Genomic DNA, 20780 nt, shown 5'->3' on the forward strand with positions numbered 1-20780 from the left:
GCTCTCTATCATCCTGAAACGAATGGAGTGGTTGAGAGACTGAATAGATGTGTGATGGAGAGTGTTCGCATGGGAGAGGAGTGTGGTATTGATAAATTGGCAGCGATTCAGAATAGGATGTGGGCGTTGCGCATGGCGCCCCATGCGACCACAGGTTTATGTCCATGCGAACTCATGAGGGGTCGGAAGCCTTATTCCATGGCGTGTCCTCCATGGTAAGGGAGAAGCCGGGAGTGTGATGTTGTGGTTGATGAGGCAAGAAATATCATGAGAGCAAAGAAGAGTGAATGGGTTATGCGAGAGAATAAGAGAAGAGGAAGAAAAGAATTGCATGTGGAATGTGGAGATTGGGTGAGGATAAGGAAAGCTGTGGTGAAGAGGAAGGGCGATCCTCTTTATTCTGATCCTGTCAAGGTTGTTGCTGTTATGAAAGGTGCTGTGCGTGTGGCTGGAGGACAAGTGTGGAATAAGGATAGAGTTGCTTCAGTTAAGAGATGTGAATTGCAAAGATGTTAAAAAAAAAGGGGAAGATGTGTTGTGAAGTCACTGTGTACATACCCTGGATGATTTGAAATACTGACTTCGTCATGTTCCAATGAGGTCACAGATGTTATGCATTGCTTGTTTTCCGGCGTACCAGGTTTTGTCAGTTGAGCTTGTCTGTTTACTAAGGGAGCCTCTGTTATGCTGGGGGCCTTTTTCATATGTGTAACTTAATAAATTATATTCATCGAAGACATACCTGCCTCCTCAAGTGTCTTCGCAACAGGTACAAAAATCAAATAGTATGGTGTTTGTCCATAAATCCACCAAGGAGAAATTAAGTTCAATTGGACACAAGCAAGAACATCTCTTGTCCAAGTACATCATTACAAATATTTGGGGCTAAATCTAAATACACACACATCCAATTTACCCTATAAACTCAAGGCAAAAACAAAAATGAAACTCAAGGAAAAAGTATCGAGGCCAAATACGGAACAATGGCAACCCCACTGTATCTCAATATTGAACAAGGCTGACATCTCACAAACTTTATTACTTGAGTTTCCAGACAAAGCGAAACTCAAATTGTGGAATTGGGACTGGCTTACAACCTGGGAAACATGCAATTCCTATTCATCATTTCGCCAAGGAACCTTCTTTCATAAAGCTCTTCATGAAATGCTATCATGCTTTTAAAACTTCCCAGATCACAAATACGCCCACTCAATCTTGAGACTCTGCTTAAATATATGGGCAACTAAGTCTCAACTAGCCAAATACAACAAAGTGCAGAATCTAAACACAACATGCAGATTTTGCTGCATCATTGACCACAAAGAGACCCTACAACATCTCCTGACCGAATGCTCTGCACTAACACAACTAAGGAAAGACCACATTTTTAAATACCTTAGTGATTTTAAAGACTCAATGTGCCTACACATATTCAATGCCACAAGAGTATCACTTAATATCTCGACCATCAGATTTCTATCAGCTCTAAATCTAGATAATTATTGAAGCCAATGTACTCCAACACAAACTGGCGAGAGTCCAACCATATTAAGCCTTTTAACTCCTGATTCAATAATTTTAGTGATTTTATCTTATCTTGTTTACTGTTACCTAAGTGCTGTTTTTAAGTGCTCATATCTAACTCAATATTTATTTCAACTGGGAACTCATTGTCAACCATCTCTAATTTTACATAACCGTACAAGTTACATCAAAATAACATCAACCATCATGACACTCATGCCAATGTCTAACTGATGCACTTGAAGAAGCTGAATATGGCAGTGGACTACAGTGCTGCTGAGAACTGTAGTTCCATCAACATCAATACGAAACACAGCTTTAAATGGCCAACCAACAGGCTGAGTCTGCTGTGAAAGGCTGAACAATAAACAGTAAGGCAATAAGTCAGCAAGACAGAACGTTATTCAATGATTTCACAGGTAAAATGCATAAAACAGAAAAAGCATTTTTTTAAAAGCAATGTGCTGTACCTACAATATATATTCAGGAGGTGATGCAGGCAGGTTCTTAAGTACAGTGTTTTTCCCGAAAACCCCACAAAGGAACATCCACACACAATATTAGGTGATAACACAGCTTATTTATATAAAATAAGGTTTCTACCTCTACCAAATATACATATGAATAATACAATTTTGTACATGGACTACTTATTCAAAGAAAGGTAAATATATACACTCTATGTGATACCACACACTACTTAAATTCAGTAAGAACTGCACTAACTGCAGACGGTTTTAAATGGCAGGTGAATTCCTAAATAAGGTGTAACCAGCATAGAATAGAAATGAAAGGCAGGTTAGTTATGAGCAGTGGCAGAATGCTTTATTTAGACTAGACAAGTAATTCTAAGCGAGGAGACCCCCACCTGGGCAACCTGTAATAGACAAGTTAGGGAGTAACATATGTTGTCTTTTACAACCCAGTCCAATATTGTTCAATAACATGGTGCTTTCTTTTAAAACGTTCTACCACCCAAAAGAAGTCGAGAGGCCACAGGAGAACCAGATCCAAGACAAATCCTGGACCCCTTGATGACTCCTGAAGCCAGAAGATTCTCTTCCTTGTCACAGTACCTTTGGTGCCCTGGCAGGCGAAGTGGCAAAGTTTCTCGCCTTGACTCGACAATTCCCTCCGAGGATGGACCCCCTTTGGAAGAAGGAGCCACTGGGATACTGAGTCCAAGAATAAAAAGGAACCAAAGTCTTTCAGAATGGCAGCAGTTTGGCTCTTCGTAGTGCTCTCCTTTGGTCGACAATTTCTCTGACTGTAGAGGTCCTGTGAAGAAGAAACTTGCTGTGGTCTCCTTAAAGGCTTGGCGGATGAATATATGATCTCTGGGACCCTTCGATGACTTCTGGCTGTGACAGAGGTGCATAGGTCACTTTTGGTGTCGGGTTTCGGAATATTGTGGTTTTCCGACTTTCAGTTCTTTGGTGCTGCTGCCGCAACATGGACCTCTGGATGGCTTCTGGCGACCTGGACTCGACCACTGGAGTGGCCATTGGACCCTCACCAAGTCTGGACCCTCGGGATGACTTTGATAGCTTCTGGTGGCGGGAAACCCACCGGTGGACCTTCCACGGCACCCAACGACTCTGGGCTCTCTCCGGCGGGAAAAGGTGGTCATTGGTGACTGCAAGGGTGTTCTTTCAAATGTTCTTAGGCAGCTTGTTCAGCATCACTATGCGAGGGTATCCACTCTTCTGGGCGGACGACAGCAACGGGTTCCAGCAGTCATGAAACGCACCTCCGGACCCTGGGTGACACCAATGGACTTCACTGGCTCGAGATGTCCAGCACTCATCTTCTGGACTTCGAAGACCCCTTCTCCAGACGGCAGGCACTCAGGACTTGCTTCCAGGATACTTTGATGAAGATTAGCAGCTTTGCACGATGGTCCCTTGTAGCTCGGAGAGAGGTCTCCTTTGCAGGTCCTATCTGCATCAGTCCATGGGAGACACAACAGCTTTCGATTGTTGAAGAAATGCAGCAGCAAACCTATTTTCCAACTGGGCTTTGTAAGGAAGGCATGGTATCAAACAGTGAAAACAGACGCAAGTGATTACATTTCAAGGGTGTTTATTGAACTTCAATGGGTTGATAGTGTTGGGAAGGAGCTAGCGCGTTTCTTCATTCCCAAGCTTCCCAAGCACTTTAGAATTAGGCAAGACTTCTGTTAACTGTTTTCTAAGCATTAGAAGAGTCCGGGGGGGGGGTCACTAAATGAAGATAGTTCATATTAAAATATAAGGTCTAATTAACCATTACCTGAAAACACTTGTACATGTGATTCTGTGTAGTTTTAAAATCTCAAAGCAGGCTCTCTGCCAAAAAGGAATGTGGCCTGCGCTAAAAATGGATCTCAGAACTCATGCAGTGTTGCGTTACTGTGGTTAAGGCTGGCAGAGAGCACGAGGTAACTCAGCAGCTGTGTCCTGTCCATCAAAAATCCCAGGCAGGCTGGGGCTCACACATACAATGCTGAATTATGTTAAAACAGAGTTTTAAGGAGAATTATTGGACCAGATAAAATATAATTATGTTGAGTGGAGTGTGGAGATTATAGCGGGAAGGTGTGTTTACATATAAATGTTCACAATATAGCAAAATGATGAAAAATGAAGCGACTATGTATTTTTGCATCGGCTAACATTATGTTAAGTAGCCTGTCCCAAACGGAACCCCGGCCATGCAAGAAGGGAGACTTCAGCATCCCTTTTAAGGAAGAACAGTTTTGGATGAGCAATGCCGGTATCCAGTGACAAAGTCAAACAGTATATAAGGCGCATATTTGGCATTAGTCTGCAGGAGCCAGCCACGGAAGACAGTATGCTGGTCGGTGGGGCAGAGTCCTCTGACCCCCCTATCCTCATTTTCTGTAAAGAATAAAGTTTGTTATCCTTGCAACATAGACTCTTGGCATTCATTCCCTAGAGGGGCTAACTATTCATCTGGTGTGAGCATGATTAGGGGTACCCCAAAATATTTAAGGGGTACCCCTGTAAGTTGGGCTAACTTTCAGTAGAATGCCTATCTAAACCTAATTCTAAAGATGGGAGTAAGCTACGACCATCAAATAATAATAACGCAGTCCTTGTGGAGTCTGTCAAAATAAAAGGGCGTATACCTATTGCCAATCCTTACTTCTAAATACAAAATGCTGCGGGACAATGATGTATGCAAAAGAAAAGTGTTCAAGAAATGATGTATCAGGATAGTTGAGCAGTTGTCTTCTCTTACCCACGTTTTCAGCACAGGGTAAGGCGCACTTGCGGGCTTCACACACACTCTGGCTTCTTGGCCATGAGGTAACAGTTCAACACATAGGCATCAGGGCCTTCCCCCAAAGTCTCTCTCGATATGACAGTGTCTTATTGCAGAGGGCCTGATGTAACAAACAGAACACAAAGGTTCCTTTCCTTTGTCAGGGTTTTCACTTTCAAAAGTTCAAGACTGGTCTACCCCCTTTGTGCTCAGACCCCTTTTCTACAATGTTCATAATTTGGTCTCCCTCCTTCGGCCTCGGATCATGGATCTACCTTGTCCGGGATCAGATCCTCTTTTGAAACTAGAATCGAAGACTTTCGAATGTGCGCTGGGTTTTGCTTGAACTGTTGCAGGACCACTTCGATTCACTTCACACAATTTACATTTCACATCAATCTTATACTTTCATTTCTTTTGTCAGGATACCGTGCAGAGACCTTCGACTGAGCACATTCACAGTGCCGGACCACTTTGTCAATGGTATCAAATCTTTCCTTTTAATGTTCAATTGCGTCTTTCATCACACGCATTTAATAATGTTTGTTCCTGTGCTTGTTTTACAATGTTGCCACTTGCAACCTTGACTTCAACACAGACCGGCCTGGCATCAGTCTCTCCTACTCATCGGCTGTGTTGGTCTGTGTCGCTTCTTTGTTCTTGGAGCCAAAGACGATACGTCTGCTGCTCCTTCCTGCCTTGGTCAGTTACGTGGGAGGACCCTCAGTATCTCTGACACACAATACAGGATTCTTTAGCATGGTTTACTGGTCTTACGTTTTCTGCCTTGGTTTCTCTAAGTAAAGGTTTCTTTAAAGTAACGGCTTCCTGCCATAAATGTCAAGGGTGTTGCCCCTTTCACGAACATCTCGTGCCTGGCCGTCTTTCTCCCCTCGTTCAACTGCAGACTCGAAACTGCTGTACCTTTGTGTGTTTTTCTTTGCTCAGAGTGTGCTCTCGTGCTCTGCCTTATCAGTGCGGGGAAGTGTAATGGAAATCAGGTGTGAGTGATTGTCGATAATTGCTTTACCTTGCCTGACCATAGTATTGGGACATGTCAGGTACACGGCTCGGGTGTGAGTCTGTTTTCTCTCAGAGTGTGCTCTCTGTGTAAAAGTGTCCGTGCAGGAAAAGTGGGGGTGAGTTCTGAATATTCTATCGGGTAGGATGGGGTAAGGTTGTTACAGGGAAGAGAGGGATACCGCGTCTCACCATCCGGTGTCCCACTCCCACTGCCTAAGGACCCCTCACCCAGGTGATCCTCCAGCACTGGTCCACCTCCAGGGTCTGGATCCAAAGGCGATGGCTGTTCCCTGGCCCCTTGAGAGAGAGAGAGATCTGCGGGGACTAGCGGGTGAGACACCTTCTGGTTTCTCACAGCTTCAAGGAGCAGCTTCTTCTTGCTAAGCTTCGGCTTCAGCTACTGAACACATTTGCAAGTGAGAGGTCACCAGATATACACATCTGTCCCTCATTCACTCTGCCTGAGCCAGCTCAGTAAGCCAATCACACAGTATGACATTCATGCAGGCAGGCAGCCAATCAGGCAGCCAATCAGGCTTACAGACATTCAGGCCATTCACTCCACCCAGACACCCATAACAAAGGAATGTGGATTGGGGCAAGTACCCAGCCTTTCAGCACACTACACTGCATTCATCTCAGCTTCAGGCGGGGCTGTCTCATTCATTGTGTCACACACACAGAAACCAGACACCCACAACAGAGAATGTGAGTTCACTGCAGACTCCATTCACACAGGTGCCACCCCTAGGGTGTACCCACAACACACAACACCTGGGAAGGCACCAGTCAGTCTGACCGGAGGCAGCCCCAGAGTCATATTTGGTATTTCCACCAAACAGCCGGTCATGGTGAAAGGGAACAACAGAGACATATATGGTGTTTCCACCCAACAGACATTTAGGAGGAAGGGACAGAGTCAGGGCTTCACAGAACTTTGGGAAACAAGGCAGAAGGCAATAGAAACCAAGAGGCCACAGCAGCCATCTTGCCTTCTGTCAGGAATCCACTGATTTCTATGGCAAGGCCCGGGTATCCCAAAATGCATGATACTCAGAGCCACTGTCAAGTCAGGTGCCGAGAAACACACTTAAGGTGTACAAGGGTGTACAAGGGTGTACCCCCACCCATTGGTGGCATAATAGCGATATTGAATGATTGGAAAAGTGCTGTTGAAACTAAAAGAATGGCGCTGATATATCAATTGAAATGCTAGCTGACCGTCCCTAAGCTGCAAAACATCGCATCATGTGCAACGACTGGATCAAGACACTAGAGCGGAAAGCTCAGTATCAGTTAGATCTGCATGTCACTGCGAAAAAAGAGCGATTAACCAACTACCACCCTACTTAACCCTCTTTCCAGCAAAAAACATATGAGACTCCTTCTTGAGACTCCGTCTCAACCTATTACCGCCCCGTGAAGTGCTAGCCAAATCCAAACAAATCCTGCCATCCCAACAATACTGTTGATTCTGTCAACACCCAGATACCATTGAAACTCTCTACCATGTTATAATGGATTGTAAAGCATTGCAAAAAAAAGAAACTCAGTGAAAGATTTGTTTCTGAAATCTACCAAAGTGCTGGACCCCAAAGAACGTTGGGACCAGATACTTTTAGGAAACGACAAAAAAATGGTCATTACTATCATCTTTTGCTGGAACAATGGAATCATCGCTAACGCATTAATAAACCAACAGAATTGAGGATAACACAGAATATATAACATTTCAACATAAGTAAAATAGATCCATCAACAAATGAAAATGAAACTAAATCATGTTAATAAAAATTATTATTTTTTGTTAAATAAAAAAATAAATAATATGATCCCATGGTTGCTGTTTACCAAAAGATAAAATTAAGAGCTGCACTGCCAGAGGTCCAGGTGGGACCTCAGTGCATGAAAACATGGCGAAAACACACACACAGAAGTGGTTGGACAAGGACAAGAGGCCCTGTCCCTCCATAAGGCATTAACAGCATCACACTCCTCCACCAACTATGTGGGTCTTTCCCCGCAAGATTTAACTTTTTATTTGGTTCTGGTTTCCCATTGGGATGATTCCTTATTTTTTTTTTATATAAATCTTTTTATTGGTTTTACAACATATAAACTCATTCCCCCCAACATCCCATCCCTCCCTCCCTCCCTCCCACCCCCAGAGGCAGATTCCACCCAGTCCTCGGTCCATTAGTTTCATGGATCGAATGTCGAAGTTCACTGTAAATCCAAGAGTCTTAGGCATTGGGGACACCATCCCACCCGGAAGTCGTCTCTGAGGAAGGTCCGAGTTTCTCCCCATTCACTCGCGAAGGTTTGAATCCTATCCTGCATGGCGTACGTTGCTGTGACAGTTTAAGTGCCTGGTCTCCCTTTTCTCTGTTAAGAAAGGAAGAAGGCAATGTGCACGGAATCTCACAGTGTACAACTTTGAATCTAAATATGTGCATACAAAACCCAAGACTTGTATATACTAAAACCCAGGAGAAACAATATTACCTATATATGAAAAGGAATGTGGGGTAAGCACTTAGAACCTCCTTATGACTGAAAGGAAAGTCGGCAAACTCCTTACCCACTATGCTATTACAGATACTGACAGCGCTAAACCCACGTAGAGGGCAAGCAAGGACAGGATCTGTGAGCTGACACTCTGGATGATACAGAATAAGGAACTTAGAAACTGTACTCACGAGGACCGGAAAGACCACTTGAATGTCAGTAAACTCATGAACCCAGTTGATCAAACAGGAACCCTGAAGGCTGTAACAGCAATGGGTGGAGGAAACTAAATACATAAGACCCTAGTCAAGGGGCGAGTAGAAATAGTGATATAAAATAGTGAGGAAACAAAAGGGGCATTTACACTGGGACTAGTTACAATAACACCCACACCTAATAATCCATGGGAAATGAATGCAGAAGTGAGATGGAAAACATGGAATGGATCCCAATAGAAAGTAAGGATCAGGAGCAGGGAAAATGATATCACAAAAGGAAACCTTGAGGCAGGAAGCTAAATCTATAAAGGGAAAGACTAAAGCATCAGGTTTTTCAGTAGCAAAGGACAGCAACAAAGAAACAGAAAACACAGGCGAATTGGGCAGCATCAAAGGGTAAAGCACAGAGACAGGCTGCCTGCAGACAGAGGAAGACAGAAAGGGAAATCCAGTGAGCAGAAATCAATTAAGCACAAGAATCCGAAATCCAGGGCAGAGGAACAAGAAATAGGAACTGGGCACTAGGCACAAAAGCTAGGAACAAGGAACAGGAACTAGGAACTCGACACAAACGCTAGGAATGGAACAGGAACTAGGAACTAGGCACAAACGCTAGGAACAATGAACAGGAACTAGGTACTAGGCACAAAAGCTAGGAACAAGGAACAAGAACTAGGTACTAGGCACAAAAGCTAGGAACAAGGAACAAGGGACCAGTCACAACAGGAACACAGCAACAATGACCAGCGCTGGACTGAAGCAAACTGAGGCTTTTAAAGCTGCTTAACGAGCACACCCCTCAGGCGTGCCGCCTGCTGCACCTGCAGCCACAGGTGTTGCCTATCCTCCACCCAGCCTTGTCCTGCAAGGGAGGAGGTGAAGCAGTGAGCCAGGCATTCTGGGAAGCATAGTCATTTGATTAAAGTAGCAGTAGCATGCTGGCTGCCAAAAACCTGGAATGGATCCGGAAGGGAAGTAATTTGGGAAATAAGGTTTTAGCGCTCCCAAGTCATCAGGACACTGTAGCATAAGGTTCGGAGGAAATGTCCAGTAGGGAATAAACCCCAAAACATGCCCCCAAGTGGCGGGAACGGGAGTGAAGGGAGCGAGCCGTGACACTATACCCCCTCCCACCGCCGACTCCAGGCGGCCGTTACTCGCACAAAACATCTTCTTTCCATGACAGGAGCGCTTTGTCTTCAGAAGTGGCACTGACGGAAACGATGACCCACGGGCAGAAGCAGAAGGACTGGAATGAATAGAATCAGGCCGCAGTCTATAAGAGCCATAGGCAGGTTTTCGGTGAGGAAGAGACTCATGGGTCGAAGAAAGGCATGAAGGACTTGCAGGACCTGAAGCAGATTTGGAAGGTCCAGGAAGCTCAGACTCTGGGAGCGAACACTCATACATCATTGAGGAGGGAGGCAGGCTGGTGCAACATGCTTTGGACAATGATTGATGCTCTGGTAGCCCCCCTGCTGAGAGCGGACACACAGGAGGTGAGAAATCAGCAGGTTTCAGGAAATGTTCATGTTCAGACAAAGAAGGTGGCGGCCGAGGTAGAGGTTCGGATCTTCTCTCATCATCCATTTGATTAAAGGCCTGTGGTTGAGGGTGACCAAGGTTTGACTGCATCTGTCCCACGCCTTGGGGGCCTGGAAGTCCAATGGGTTGTACGAGGTTGGCACTCCTGGTGTCAGTCATGTAGCCACCTTGTTGCACATGGAATACAACCGCAGGAACGTTTGGCATACCGATAGGAGTGATAGACGCAGTACTTGGCACATCAGGCACCTTCGCAGCAGGAGCAATAACGGGCACATTTTGAACTGCAGCAGTCATATCCTTCCTTTGGCTACTAACACCCGAATGGTGCAGCAGTTGGGGGGCCGTGCCCGTCCCTTCCTTCAGGCTCATGTGGGATTCGGCAACAAAAAGACTGTCAAGCGGCTGATCCAAACCGGACCCAAATGTGAACCGTCCAGCCCGTTATCCTGGTTGGCTACTTGTTCGATGTCTGGGCCATGGCGGATGGTATCCGTCTCCCACTTGTAACACTCCAGGCAAGTCCAACGGCCTTGCATGTAAGGCCCTCCCGAGTCGTGATCCAGCTTGATGTTTCTGGCAGAAGATTCAGACTCAGATGTAGCATATGCGGGAGGTGCTGATTCTACAGTCAAGCAGTTGGGAGAATTAACTTGTGTAAGAGGCAGGCCTTCTGGTGATCCTCCTGAATCATAAGAAGGGCAGATTGGACGTTCATCCTTAATAAATGGTTGTGATTTAGGAGGTAGCTCTGAAGTAGATGAATCTGCAACATGATCAAACAGAGCAGACAGGTGCACCTCCGATATTGGCAGCGAGGCTGAACAGGATACAGGTTTTTCATGAACTGAAGCCAAACTAGCAGTAGGCTCTGGGACCGAAGACAGGCACTCAGGATGTGCTACCGGAGGCTCCATGGCTGAAGGATAATCCGCTGGATGAGTCACTGTAGCCGAAAACAGGCATGCCAGAGGAAATTCAGAGGCTGAGGGCATGCAAGCTGGAGCCGTCTCGTTAGCTGATGACAAACTTGTCAAGGTCTTTCACTCTGACCACGTACATGGTGAAGGCTCTTGAGTGATTGGCAGACAGAGCAATTGTTCATTGATTGAAGACACGTTAGACAATGATGACTGCAGAGCCGTGGACTGGATAATCGAAGAGTCAATGGTTGTAGGAGGACAAACAGAAGTCCCAGAAGTCAACAGACACATTTGTGGCTCAGGAATGGAATGCACCTTTAGGGCGGTTGACTCTTTGGCACCAGTAACCAAAGACTGAGCTGTAACCATGCCGTCCCTCTCCTTAGTGGATGACACAGCGTCTCTTCCTTTGTAAAAGTCAAAATCAACCAGAGGAATCACCATAGTAAAGTCTCTGTTAATCAGGATTTCGTCAAATGTCCATTCCTCTGACTTAGCTTCTGAAAGTGGCATATTAACAATCAACAGTTCAGGAATTGCCTGCCGGGTATTTGGTTCAGTATACTGTGGAATGAGTCCATCAAAACATGAATCTTGTACTGTCTTTGACTGTTCATTGAGACAAAAATTGGCAGAAGAAGGAGCGAACACAGAGGTAGCATCGTTTTCCACATCAGCTTGAATGTCTACTTCAGTCTCAGCAGCTAGATCAAGGGCTGAACCTAAGCCTACAGTAGTGACTGATTCAGTGTATGCCACCATTGTGGATTGTGTTTGGGAATCAGAAGCTGGTATGTGTTCAAGCTCAGAATTATGACTGACTGCTAAACAGGAAATCTTAGGTAAAGGAGTGGCTCGTAAATCTTCAGTTAACGGCAATTCCTGACAAACGGTAGAACAATTGTCAGAACCTGTGCCTTGAATAAGTGTTGTGCTAGAAAGAGAACTTTCACTCCCAATAGAATCTTCATATTGACAAGTATCATGACCTACAAAAACCTCCGCACTCAGGGATTGAACAGTATTCACTTCATCAACGGATAAAGTTTGAGGTGTATTCAGAAAAGACCGTAAAGTCTTATTCTCCTCTAGTAAAGTAATGTATTCTTGTTTTAACTCAAGTTCAGCTTTTAGCATGCCCCGCCTTAACTGTACATCCCTATCAGTAGGCACAGGGGAAGGCATGGTGGCATCAGGGCTGGATCCTGCCCTAACCATCCGGGTGTGCACTGATTGTACATTGTCTTTTGCTGCTTGCAGGTTTTGTGATCTACACTCACTCTTACCGACTTGGTCTGTGTTACCCTTAAGCAGACTACTGACATCAGACCTCTTGACATTAGGGACTACAGTAAGTACTTGTGCAGAGGAGTAAGCAGTTGACTGAGGGCTGAAAACAGAAGATATGCAATGAACCCCTCCATTCTTTATGTTTGAATCATGAAACTGTTCAATCTGAGGTAAAGCACAACCGGAATCATGGAGTTCAACAACAGACGTTCTCGTGTGTAATAAATCTAACAGTGTGTTGTTTTCCGCTGCTAAGGCTTGTGCGGCCATAGAATCTGGATCAAAATTAAAGACAGAACTAGGATCAGGCAATGTACGATGGGCCATCCTGTGGGTAAAATACTCAGCACGTAAATACCCATTTGTATCAAGGAGTTCCTTTAAGTCAGGATCAATGATTTGATTGTCACAGGTAGACTTAGGGGAAACTTTCTGTACTAACTTGTTAGTGACCTTGCTGCCTTTCTTTCTTAAACTGGCCATATTCAGACGGGAATAACGGCTGGTCATTCTGTTAAGAAAGGAAGAAGGCAATGTGCACGGAATCTCACAGTGTACAACTTTGAATCTAAATATGTGCATACAAAACCCAAGACTTGTTTATACTAAAACCCAGGAGAAACAATAATACCTATATATGAAAAGGAATGTGGGGTAAGCACTTAGAACCTCCTTATGACTGAAAGGAAAGTCGGCAAACTCCTTACCCACTATGCTATTACAGATACTGACAGTGCTAAACCCACGTAGAGGGCAAGCAAGGACAGGATCTGTGAGCTGACACTCTGGATGATACAGAATAAGGAACTTAGAAACTGTACTCACGAGGACCGGAAAGACCACTTGAATGTCAGTAAACTCACGAACCCAGTTGACCAAACAGGAACCCTGAAGGCTATAACAGCAATGGGTGGAGGAAACTAAATACATAAGACCCTAGTCAACGGGCGAGTAGAAATAGTGATATAAAATAGTGAGGAAACAAAAGGGGCATTTACACTGGGACTAGTTACAATAACACCCACACCTAATAATCCATGGGAAATGAATGCAGAAGTGAGATGGAAAACATGGAATGGATCCCAATAGAAAGTAAGGATCAGGAGCAGGGAAAATGATATCACAAAAGGAAACCTTGAGGCAGGAAGCTAAATCTATAAAGGGAAAGACTAAAGCATCAGGTTTTTCAGTAGCAAAGGACAGCAACAAAGAAACAGAAAACACAGGCGAATTGGGCAGCATCAAAGGGTAAAGCACAGAGACAGGCTGCCTGCAGACAGAGGAAGACAGAAAGGGAAATCCAGTGAGCAAAAATCAATTAAGCACAAGAATCCGAAATCCAGGGCAGAGGAACAAGAAACAGGAACTGGGCACTAGGCACAAAAGCTAGGAACAAGGAACAGGAACTAGGAACTCGGCACAAACGCTAGGAATGGAACAGGAACTAGGAACTAGGCACAAACGCTAGGAACAATGAACAGGAACTAGGTACTAGGCACAAAAGCTAGGAACAAGGAACAAGAACTAGGTACTAGGCACAAAAGCTAGGAACAAGGAACAAGAACTAGGTACTAGGCACAAAAGCTAGGAACAAGGAACAAGGGACCAGTCACAACAGGAACACAGCAACAATGACCAGCGCTGGACTGAAGCAAACTGAGGCTTTTAAAGCTGCTTAACGAGCACACCCCTCAGGCGTGCCGCCTTCTGCACCTGCAGCCACAGGTGTTGCCTATCCTCCACCCAGCCTTGTCCTGCAAGGGAGGAGGTGAAGCAGTGAGCCAGGCATTCTGGGAAGCATAGTCATTTGATTAAAGTAGCAGTAGCATGCTGGCTGCCAAAAACCTGGAATGGATCCGGAAGGGAAGTAATTTGGGAAATAAGGTTTTAGCGCTCCCAAGTCATCAGGACACTGTAGCATAAGGTTTGGAGGAAATGTCCAGTAGGGAATAAACCCCAAAACATGCCCCCAAGTGGCAGGAACGGGAGCGAAGGGAGCGAGCCGTGACATTCTCCCCCTTCTGTCGAGCTCTCCTCACCTGAACTGCCGGAATTGGTGTCGGGGTCCTGCAGACGCCGTTGAAGTAGATAATCCTTCTCCTTTTTCCGATGAGCTTGCTTGTCACGGAGGGAGGCCACCGTGACCGCTGAGGAGAACAGCTGTCCGAGGACCTCCCTTCCGGAACCAAGCCGAAATAGGGAAAAACCCCGAATGGGGAAAAAACCCTTGGACTCCTCTGGTCTGTAGCACGGAAGGCGTAGTTCCAGCGGAAAGTAGACTTTCAGATGAGTAGGAGGTAGGTAATAGACTGAATCCGTATGAGTAACTGAAGGCAACACTGCAGCGGAACAGGGGAGTCCTGCAGAGGGAGCCGGCGGACAGGGCTCCACAGAACGCCCACCAGCCACTGCAACAAGCGGGGCGAGGACCGGAGGAGAGATAGGCAATGGAGAAAAGTGCCAGACAAGTAGCGGAGAGAGAGAAGAAAAAGCGTAGGGAAAGGGGCGGCACCTGTCCGCGGGGACGGGGCCGCGAAAGAAGAGAAACAGTTACCGCCGAGGAGCGGCGGCAGCAGAGAAAAACTGGAGGGGAGAGAAGGTAGGAGGAACACTCGCTGGAGGGCGCGAGTGACAGAAGCCTGGACAGGGTGAGGCAGGAGCGAAGAAACCCGGAAGAGCGAGAGCTTCCAAAGGATAGTTGCAACGCAGGGACCGCTGGGTCGGGAGAGAAGATATACTCCCAGCGGCCCAGCGCTACAAGGAGGAAAAAGTAACGGACACAAAGGAGGGACTAGTACCTCCCGTACCTACGTCCCAAAACCCAGCGCGGAAGAAGCCGCCAGTCGGAACGCCTGCGGGTGACAGTTGCCCATTCAAGAGTCGCAATCTCCCATATTTTCCGTAACCAGTCTTGTACCATGGGCACCTCTGTACTTTTCCACCTTTGCGCTATTACTGTCATAGCTGCGAGCATGAGGATCACTCTTGCTTTTTCCCGGGTTCTGGGTTCCCCCACCTCGGTATCTCCCCTAACTCCTTGTATGATTTGCTCCGGTGGTCTGTTGCCTCCCGTCCCATAGGCCTGTTCTTGCGCCTTTTGCACCTCTTGCCAGAAAGGTTCTATTTTTGGACATCTCCACCAGATGTGCTCTGCCGTGCCTTCCATCCCACACTCCATCCAACAGGCTCCCAAGGTCTCTGGATATATCTTGTGGAGGCGGGCCGGTGTGTAGTGCTAGCCAAACAGTATCTTATACCACCCCTCTTGTAGTTGGGATGCTCTTGTTAGTTTGGGTATCCTCCTCCATAGCCTCTCCCACTCCTCTTTTCCCATCTCCCTCCCCAAGATCTGTTCCCATTTCCACATATATGGCCAGTGTTGTCTGGGTAATGCGCTATCTAGGATTCTGTAGAGGTTTGATATTAACCCCTTTGACCCGTCATTGGACACGAGAAACTTTTCGAACTGTGTCATATTCCTGGTTGCTGCTTGTTTGTTTCCGGGGTGCAAGACCCAGTACCGTATCTGCGCGTACCTCAGCCTTTCTGTCAGCCTCCGTGTCTTGTCTGCTTGGAAGGTCCCAACTCCCCTCCTCCTCCTCCTCACCTGTGTTGTCAAGGTCTTCGTCCACTGGGCTGAGGGATCTTCGGGCTCTGTAGTCCTTTTCTTTTTTTGTCTGCTGCTTGTGTCTCACACGGGAGGAAGCCACAGTGAAGGCTATTGAGAAAGCACTCCACCGTGACCCCTTTCCCGGGAGGGACCAAAAAAGGGGAAAAAGACGAAATTGGCAGAAAAAAACCCTGTGGTTTTAAGGTCACGGCAGGACTCCTCTTAGAAACTGGGCTCATAACAGTAGTAAAGTGCAATGGAATATGCAAAGGATAATAACCAGATTCCGTGGAAATAAGGAATCAAATGAACACAAAGGTAGCAGCAAAGCGAGCAACAAGTGACAAGCCAACGGGGCCCAGCACGAAGAAAAGAGGAGGAGCCAAAAGCGAGTGCAAGGATGAAGGAGGAGAGAGGAGGCACTGAACGGGAGAAAAGCAGAACGGTCAAAGTAAGAAGAAGAAAAGGCACAAAGAAAGTATGAGGAGGGGCAGAAGGCAGAATAAATGCTCCCAGAACTGAATCGGAGTGAAGAAATGCATAGCGCAACAGCGGCAGCGAAGAAACACAGCTGACCATAAGGGTTGCAACGCGAGTGGCGGAAGGGAGGCATGGCTAAAATAGACCTACGTACATCCGGAGCAGAAAAGAACTATACCGCCGGATGTACGTAGAGCACTGAACGTGATGGAAATAGGAAGTGTGTAAACAAACACGGGGCCACAGGCACCAAGATCAAAGACGGCGCATGACACTTTCCCCCTCCCTCACTCCGAATTCCCTTTTACAGTCCAAGAATGAGAGAACCTCCCCATCCCGGAACATATCCCCCAGTCTTTTGCAGCCCCCTTCCTGCTATTGCTTGAATGCCCCTTGTTCTAGCCCAGGTGTAAAGTCCCCATTATTAAAGATGAGTGTGAAGGGGGAGGGGAAGGTTGTTATTCCTTTGGATCTTACCAGTTTGTCCCAATTATCCACCACTAATTTGGATATAGTGCTCTCATAAAGATGCTTGTGTCTAAGGTGTTTCGGGAGCCACAGGACCTCTGCCAAGTTGTGATGTATGACTGCTCTGTCCATTTTCACCCATTGTTTATTTTGCCCAGATTCCCCCTCTTGGAGCCATTCTCTAATTACCCGCAGCTGCGTAGCTTCAAAGTACTGTTGAAAGTTCGGCAGGGCCAGCCCTCCCTCCCGTCTAGGCGCCATCATTAATTGCCTACCAATTCTCGCTTTTTTCCCTTCCGACAAAAACTTGTTGGTTATCCCTCTTAGTTCCTTGAAGAAGTCTGCTGGTATCGCCTGGGGGATTGCTTGAAAAAGATATAACATGCGGGGGAGTGTGACCATTTGAACTGCCGCCACCCGACCCATCCACGAGACCCAGAGGTTTCTCCACCTATGAAAATCACGCTTGATGTCCTTTAGCAGTGGGGGGTAGTTGGCGGCGTACCAGCCCTCGAAAGTTGCTGTGATTTTTATCCCCAGATATCTAATCCCCCACGGGCTCCATACAAATGGGGTGGCTGTCCTCAGTGAGTCACGCATCTCTGCTTTCAAGGTCAGATTCAAGAGTTCCGATTTGCCCACGTTGATCTTTAAGCCGGAGACCTTTCCAAACTCCTCTCACAGGCTTCTACTAGCTTGAATAGATTCCACTGGCATTGTCAGGGTGAGCAACATATCGTCTGTGGATGCTGCCACTTTCTGAGTGGTCCCCCCAAAAGGAATGCCCTGTATCACTCGTGTTTCCCTTATTGCTTGTAGGAGTGGTTCCAGATAGATTAGATTCCGTATAACATTGGGGACAGAGGGCAGCCCTATTTTGTGCCCCTATTCAGCTTAAAGGGTCTTGACATGGCCCCATTCACCGCTATCCTCGTGGATGGTGTTTGATAATTGGCCTGCACCATTTTCAATAACTTCCCCCACACCCCCAGGCCCATCTTCTGCATAACCCTGAATAGGAAGGACCACTCCACACAGTCGAACGCCTTCTCTGCATCTAAAGCTAACAGGACCGCAGGAGTGTCTGTCCGCTGGGCCTTTTCCACTTAGTGGGCCACCTTCCTAATGTTATCCACTGTCTGGCGACCTTTTATAAATCCCCCCTGATCCGGGTGGATCAGTTCCGGGAGGGAAGGACCCCAGCCTATTTGACAGGATCTTTGTATAGATCTTGGCGTCAATATTTATCAACGCAATTGGTCTGTATGACGTCCTTTCCTCAGGATCCTTGTTGGGCTTAAGAATCAATGTCAGCTTGGCTTCTTCCATAGACGGGTTTATCCTCCCTGTTCACCGGAAGGTGTTAAATAGGGACGTCAGGTGAGGGGCTAGCTCCGCTGCAAACATTTTATAAAAGGCCGCTGTATAACCATCCGCGCCCGGAACCTTATTTGATGGTAGGTTGCGGATCAACCCTTGTACTTCTTCTTCCGTGATTTCCCTGCCAAGGAGTTCTAATGACTCCTTCCCAACTTTTCCCAACGTCACCCTTTCCAGGAATTCTGCCTGCCAGTGGGCTTGCGGGCTCTGCGACGTATATAGGGATTCATAATATTCTGCCAGTGTTTCCTGTATCTCTCTCGTGAGTGTGACCCGTTCCCCTGTGCCTTTCTTGAGAGCTGTAATTGCATTACTAGAATTCGCCCCTCTCAGGAGGCGCGCAAGGAGTGCATCTGCCTTGTTGGCTTTTGCGTAATATTTTTGACGAACTCTAAGGAGCGCCCCTTCAGCTTTTTTTGTCCGGAGGTTCTCCAACTGTGTTAGGAATCAGGGATGGTGGCGAAAAGGCATCAGGAGACGGTGTCTCCGTACATGAACTACATTACCCAGCACCCTTTGAGGCCTTTTGTGGTTTGTGCCGTGCGCACGTGTGGCCAGCTGACACTCATTAGTTCAGCTTATCAAGGGCCAATGGCGCACGGCAGGTGTGGCTTATTCAAAGCCATGCCGGAGAGTAGGAGAACGCTGACACGCGCGGGGCCGTAATCCTGAGGCGTTGGAACTTAAAACTGGAAATGTACACGCCGGGTGCTCGGTCTCCGTGAATGACTTCAACACGTTCCTTTGCAACGGGGACAGGCAGACTTGCCCTGCCTTTACAGGCTACTAAAGACCACGTCCGGGAAAGCTTGCGAGCTTCTCGGACGACAGATAAGTGCTGCATTTACTTATTTTGCACAACGCTGCAGTGGCTGTTTTTTCTGTCCATTGTATTGGTTTGATATGAATATATATGACATAACTTTGACTGGTATATTCAGGCAATCTGTGTCTCAGAGGTTATGCGCCAGGACAGCAAAACAGGACAAGTACTTCTGGCGTATTAGGGGTGGTTTTGTCACGATGCCTGCCCCCAGACATACGGAACAGGTCCATCAGTCCAGGGAACAGGCACCCAAGAAGACACAGGAATTCCCAAAACCCCGCCTAGGGGCTATATGGGTTCAGTCCTGGCGCTGTAGGCGCCCGGCTCATATTACCAACTTTAAACTATGCAGGTCAACCTGCAAAGAACTCATGTCAGGGACTACTTTCCTTTAGGAACTATTTTGCTGCTTGGGTGTGGTACTGGAACTTCTTACCTGGGAACTACTTTTTTGATGCTATTTAAACCACGCCCGAACAGCAGCACACGGTTCGCGTTATTCTGCATCTTAGCAGTGTAACGCTCACTGTGTCTGCAGTCCAGCATCCAGTCTACAGCCACACCCGTCTTGTGTCCGGAGCCGATCCTAGAGAAAAGGAAAGAAGAAGAGAAGGTTAGAACAAGGAGATTGCCATTTAGTCATCATCTTTTTCTGGAGCAGCTGCACCTGTGGATGAAGGAAAAAGACATTAAAATAAACCGTGTCACATTGCCAGCTGCAGCGCCGCGCCATACTCACCAGTCTTCGGAGCATCTCCACGACCCGGCGCAGCACCCGTTGAATCGCCGCACGAAACAGCAGCCTCTGAAAAGACAAGAACAAACAAAAGGTGAGTGGGGTTCCGCCAAAGACATTCTTTTATTTACCGCAAGATACTTACTCAGAATTTTACTGCTCGAGGCAGCGCTGGTCACAATCCTACGTTAGACATTTTCGGCAAGGCGCCGCACCTGCAAAGAAGATAGAGAACTATTGGTTAATTACATTTGGAACAATATTACTTGCTAGACAGTGCTTGGTACAAACTGACTCTTACCTAAGCGCTACCTTCATCCATCGAGGCGAACTCACTCCTTCGATCACGCTGCAAGGGAAAAGGTATGAAAGGAGCAAGAGTGAATTAACAGACATTTGAACTCTAAAAGAACTGTACATTCGGTTTACACACTACTTACCTCAGAGTCATTGTTGTTTGGAACTCTGCCAAATACCTTCGGATCAGTGAAGTAACTGAACTTCTACGCGCCCCTGCACTCCACGCAGGATGGAGAGTTCATCCTTCCAAAAAATAAGGAAAATATTCTTGCGGGCCAGGCAGACGAAACTGAGTGGGCAAGTGCAGTCGATCATCACTTCGCTACGAGTCACACTGGTGGAGAACGCAGCAGTCCAGCTTCGTTGGATGCCCCTGTGGAATCCAGGTGAGCGTAACAGGTTTTCATTAATACAAGCATTGAAACGCTCTCGAAGTGCCGCATCTCCAGTGCATGGAACCTACAGGGGGAGACAAACCATAACAGTCTCACGGCTGTGTTGTACTACGTGTGTACCATTGTGTTGTTTATATGTCCTGTAACTGTGCAAAAGCTTGTCCTATGGGCCCTGTGTGATGGTTTATTCATGTTGGGAGCTATTACCCTTTATATATTCATCCTGCTTGCTTTCATGTAGTCCATGCCATGTGTGTGTTTGTATCAAGGATTACTATATAAGGTGG

This window comes from Ambystoma mexicanum, chromosome 2p (assembly GCF_040938575.1).
Source record: "Ambystoma mexicanum isolate Mex_15411 chromosome 2p, UKY_AmexF1_1, whole genome shotgun sequence".
Taxonomy (NCBI): domain Eukaryota; kingdom Metazoa; phylum Chordata; class Amphibia; order Caudata; family Ambystomatidae; genus Ambystoma; species Ambystoma mexicanum.